At 51.3% G+C, this 5,582-nt stretch overlaps 2 protein-coding genes across 3 annotated transcripts in view; one reads left to right on the top strand and one right to left on the bottom strand.

Moving 5' to 3' along the window:
- The window catches only part of LOC135203617 (meiotic recombination protein SPO11-like), a 148,435-nt gene that overhangs the window by 90,313 nt on the left and 52,540 nt on the right, over positions 1-5,582 (bottom strand). The gene's annotated exons all lie outside the window — the stretch shown is intronic.
- LOC135203616 (BRISC and BRCA1-A complex member 2-like) overlaps positions 1-5,582 on the top strand; it is a gene marked incomplete in the record, with an annotated part of 101,312 nt that overhangs the window by 78,754 nt on the left and 16,976 nt on the right.

Genomic DNA, 5,582 nt, shown 5'->3' with positions numbered 1-5,582 from the left:
ATTCAGCTTACAAATATTCAGAGATAGTACAGGCAAATGGGGTCGCAAATTAAAATTGCGTCCAGAGCGCTCCCCTTTGCCAGCCCTAACTTCCAATTTCGTTTTGCGCGACTATTCTGTACCTTTAGTACTGTATGTACAATGTATTGCGTTTTAGGATGAAAGAATGCACAGTACTGTACTGATCTGATATCATACTGTACTTACATACCTATACGTGTGAAGAATACAGTCACCGACATACAAACGGCAGTCTGGAACATAACTATTTTGTAAGTACAAAACCCTATTTTCAGTAGGGTAACTCACCGCTGTGCGACCATTGATCTGTCAAAAGGCCACTTTTTTCACTTGATATTTAATTGGTGAAACCACAATACAATTCAATATTTAGCATACCATTCATAAGATTGAAGTTTCATCAACAAAATGAGATATATGAAATGACAATTTGTCCAAAATTGCATTTTTCCTAACTATACACCTGAGGTCCTTTTACAATAGGAAGGTACTAGCGGCAGCTGGATAGGTCGTAAGCTTTCGAACAGGGGTTCGGTAGTTAACTGCTTGTCCGACAGGCGCGCGCCTAAGCGCGACTGGTAGGTAAACAAATCACTTTTGCTTTTGGCCCAAGCAAAAACTGCAGAGTGAGGGGTGGCATGAGGTGGGGCTATGTGTAAAAGGACCTCAGGTTGTATAGTTAGGAAAATGCAATTTTGGACAAATTGTCATTTTTGTTCCGACACGGCATACAAACCTTCGGTCCTTTTACAATAGGAAGACTCCACTTCTTGGTGGGTGGAATCTGAGTCTTTTGTGAACAGACTGGTGTTCGCCCAACCTTGGAAGCCTCCCTGGTCGTAAGAGCGAGGGAGGGATCCAAGCCTCTGTCCGATTGATCGGGGTGTGCACCGCAGGATCAATGGTCAGACCTCTGGACCAGTACTAAGAGAGAGGCAAGCGTATCTCTTCGTACCAGCAAACAGAACAAGTTTTCCTATTTGCAAGAGGCAACAACGTTATGGTTTGTCTCTTGTTGGCATCCATTCCCTTCCCCCCCCCTTGTAGGAGGAAGTGGTGGATATTCGCTCCCATCCCTAGTGAAAGGGATAGGATGGGCTCTGTCGAGTAGCTCACCGGCATCTTCGTCCTTATCCAGCAAGGTGATGACCGTATCCCTCTACCCACAGGTAGAGGGTAGAAAAAGATAGGAAGAGAAGCCAGTCACTCTCTCATTCACTTATCTATTCTTACAGTCACCCAAAAGGACTCGATGCTGTTTCAGCCCTGCTAGGGTCTGGGTTAGCTAGACAACGTGTTGAGCAGCCACCACGGGTCCCCTAAAGGAAACGATCCAAGGACCTGTGGGCAATATCCAAAAGGTAGAAGGAGGTGCCAGTGGTCTGGTTGTACCAGACCCTGCCTTCCCCGGCAGTACCTGCGCCACGGAGAAGTTCTTGTGTACTCGAGGGAGTGTACTTCTAGGTCATCTTGGTGCTGACGAAGAGTCTTCAACACTCAGCCTGGGATGTCGAGTTTCTTCAGAAAGCGCGGTCGCGCTTTCACAGGACAAAGCAGCATCTCCTTCGCATCGAGGCGGTGAAGTCCATTAGGGAGGGGATTGTGAAGGACTCTACCGATCGTCAGGAACCGAAGGGTTCAGAGTCTTCGCTACGAATTCGGTACGAAATCGAGCGTCACGAATCCCCATCCCCTGGATGCTTGACTTCGCAGGCAAAGTCATGCAATTACCTCAGAGAAAAGAAGGGAATTGTCCGTATGACCTATCCCTCTTCTCGACTTCGGTGATGTCCTGTACCCGATACTGGTCTATCCGTCTGCAGCGAAGTTGTTGTTCTCGGTAGTGGATAGGACACCGACACTCAATGGTGGGTGGTCGATGGTATGGGTACTGTGACAAGCCGTTAGGACGAAGAAAAAGATTGGTTATGGAACAACCGAACTAAGTCCACAACGAAGTTCGTAACAGACTTGGGCGCTCTGACAGCTGCCTACTGACTGCGTTCGGTAGGAGGCAAGTTGTCCAAGCACCCGAGCAAGTCACGTGACCTTCGCCTTAACAGGGTTATGCCAAGAGACTAAACAAATAATTTGTTCGTCACCGATGCCAGAAGGCAAGGTGATGACTCTCTTAAGGCATGTGCCCAACAGGCGAAAGTCAATTGCCTTCTAGAGACCCGAGGTCCTTGATGGCAAGATATCTCATAGTATAGTTGATTCTCGGGTAAGGAGAAACAACACTATGTGACGTTGAAGACGAAGGTGTACAGAAAATGCAACCTACGTCTTCACAGCTGAACCGAGAGAAGGATTCTCAAGATTCTGAACCTGTGCTACAAAGACTGAGAACGCTAACCGCTATTGATTGCTGTCCGGTGAGGATCGTAGTTGCAATAAAAGCGGAGCGCTTCCAGTAATGAAGACAGGGAACTACTGCCTGAAGAACTGCTTCTCATGGGCTGAACATTTGGAAGTAGAGCTGTCAGGTCGGAGAGTAGGCGATGTCTTCTGACATATCTGTTAATTCGGGGCGAGCAATGAAATTGCACACCTACGAATACGAGATATTTTTGAAGACAAACTCAGATGTCTGCAAAAATCATTCGCATTATCGCAGTGCGATGCAGGCGGTTGACTAGTACAGACTTCTGTTACCGTGCGGTAAACAGAAAGATGAAAGAGTCCAAGAGATATCTCTGTTGAAATTCTCGCAATGTCGAAGCGATGAAAGCGAGCGTCACAGCAGTAGATGGTCCTTCATTATTGCGAGAATCCCCGTTAATCAGAGACCTAAGTCCATGATTGTTGGGCAGAGATACGGTTCGGTAGTCAATCCAACCAGGGGAGAGAGAGACGTAACCGACCGTGCATCTCCGAGACCTAGCTGATACTGAGCCGCTATCAGCAGTTCAATACGCAGTAGCTCTCGGTGACTCGTCATCCTGAGTTGCCAGGTATCCATTATTCCACGAAGGTAATGCGTTCGCTAGAACCATCGAGCATAAAGAATACGCTCGAGCAATTATATTTAACCGAAACGGATTTTCGGTAAATACAAAAGCTGATTTGGTGTTGTCATGACAATACCAGTATCTAAAATCGAAACTGATAACTGCTGGGAGGTTGCAGGCAACCCCGAGTTGCAGTTCAATTAAGATACAATTCGTCTCGGTCACAAACCGTAGAGTTAACTACGGTATGCGCCTACCCCACGGACAATTCAACTGTTAAAGAATCATGTCGCGAGGGTAATATACGTAGTATATTTGTAGGTTCTGTACCACGACCTCCATCCTAAATTCTTTTCCCCTCGAGGAATGAGAATAAGGATTGGAGATCGACCGCCTTCGTTCTCTAGTCAAGAGAGTGAAGGAGAAGTCTTTCCCAAAGGAAAGCTTCAATGGTGAACAGAATACCGAAGACGATAGTTCAAGCCAAACTGGAAGTTCCCGTCCGTTCTTCTCTATTCCAGGTTAAGCGCCTACTGTGAGATACTCTTCTTTCAGCAGCGGTCTTCTTCCAAATGCTAGAAATTACAGGAATTCGAGCATAAGCGAGGTTCCCGATTATCGTGTAACATTATCGGGGATTCTCGCTCCACTTTGGACCGTGTCTCGCCTAAGTGTTTGAGATCGTAAAAAACTCGAACACTCTGAGTGCGCTAGAAATTCAGTAGAATTCTAAGCACTCTGCGAAACCCCCCACCGAATTCGTCAGACGATATCGGCTGGTGGTCCTCTCGATTCCCGTAGAAATCGAGAAAGGGCAGGATCCCTCCTCAATGACCAGGGCTTACGTCAGGTAGGACCCGAAGGTCCCCCCGGTAGCGCAGCACCCCTAACGTGGGATCTTACAGAGAAATCTCTGTAGGATCCCTCCCCTTTCCCTCGTAGCCGTAAGGAGAGAGGAATGGGGGAGGAATTGGATACTGGCTCGCCTTCCCAGCGGATCTAGCAGTTGAGAAGAAAAGGAGCAGCCATCGCCTTACGGCGATGGCCTCTCAGAGCCTGGAAAACGTATCGTCAGGAGAAAACCTTTTTCCCGAGGAGGGTTACGAACTCATACTGTAGGTAAGTGTCTGCCGCCACTGTGAACGTCGTCTGGGTGGGGCTGATCGACACCTGACAGGAGAGAGCCGATACCGCTCCGACTCATTCCAGTCCTCGTCGAGGTCGAAACCTCATGGAGGACCGAAGGGGTATTTAAATACGGTGTCCGAAGACACGTAGACAACGCCTCTGTCGCAGTAGAGGAGGTGAAGTAGCTTGTTCGACCGTCCAGAACCTGAGAGAGCCTTCTTGTCCCGGAGACGAGAGACTACCTGGTTCAACACAGTCGGCAAGCTCCGATCAGCGGACAGAACCACCGTCGATTGGGTTCCCTCTCGGGCCCCAAAAACGACTCGAGCCGAGACCGTGGCTCTGGCTGGTGGGGTGGGAGCGGGCGATCTTCCCCGAGGTCATTGTGCTGACGAATCAGCGCGTAACCTCGGCAAAGTTCCTCTGGATCTCGGAAGTCACAAGCATCTTGCAGAGTGGGACCGTTAAGCCCTTCGACAAGAGCATATTCCGAGAACCTTCCTCCTAAGAAGGGGGAACAGCGACAGCCCTCTCGGTCTTCCCCATCCACTTGCGCATACGTCCTGGCCGGTCCAAGAACCGTGCCTGGCACGTAGGGCGTCGTGGTGGGATCATGAGGGGCGCACCCCTCACGATCACTCCTCAATACCTCGCTCCTCCCGGTGTAACCCGAGGAGTTGAAGGTACGGAGAGGCAGACCTGACGCTCCCTCGTTGCTCGCTGGCAGAACCAGCAGGCTTGGAGGGCTGCAGGCGTCGTCAACCCGCGGTGGCGATCGAGCTGCAGGCCTGGTCGAACCGTCTCGCTGTGGAGAACGGCTGGACTGAGCACAGCGCCCCGATCTCGAGTGTCAGAAGAGCTGGTGCTGGTTGCCGTACCCGGTCGCTTTCTGTGAGAGCGACGGTCAGGCGACCTGCAGGCTCCACTGTCACAGTGAGACCGGTGCTTGTCCTCACGGCACGTCACGTCGCTGGTTCCAGCCGTGGCTGGCACCGGCGAACGGGAGGACCTCTTCCCAGCCTCAGCCCGTGGTCGGTCGTGGACCGTCACGTCCCCGGGTAGCCAGCTGTTCGCCGCGAGAGTGAGAGCTGGTCTGGTGAGAGTCGCATGAGCGGCTGTCACCAGTCTTCCGCCCCGTGCCGTGAACCTGACGCTGAGCGGACTCAGAGGTCTGGTTCCTGGCTGCACGGTCGCTGGTAGGCGACCGTACACTCGGTACCTCCCGCGAACGAGAGGCCGAGACGGACCCTGATGCAGTGGCAGAACCACTGACACCAGGCGAGGAAGTACCGGTGGTTAGCCTCCCGTACCCGCCCCTCTGGTCCCCGTAGTCTTCTTCCTTGCGGAAGAAGAGACGGGCCCCCGCTCCCGAAGGAGCAGATGACCAGCTGAAGGAACCCTCCCGTCCCACCGAGGTGAGACGGGTCCCGAGAAGCTCCCGAGGGAGACTTCTTAGGAGGGAGGAGGCAACCTTCTTCTTCC

Source organism: Macrobrachium nipponense, chromosome 36 (genome assembly GCF_015104395.2).
Source record: "Macrobrachium nipponense isolate FS-2020 chromosome 36, ASM1510439v2, whole genome shotgun sequence".
Classification (NCBI taxonomy): Eukaryota; Metazoa; Arthropoda; class Malacostraca; order Decapoda; family Palaemonidae; genus Macrobrachium; species Macrobrachium nipponense.
This window is presented reverse-complemented; position numbering and strand designations above follow the sequence as displayed.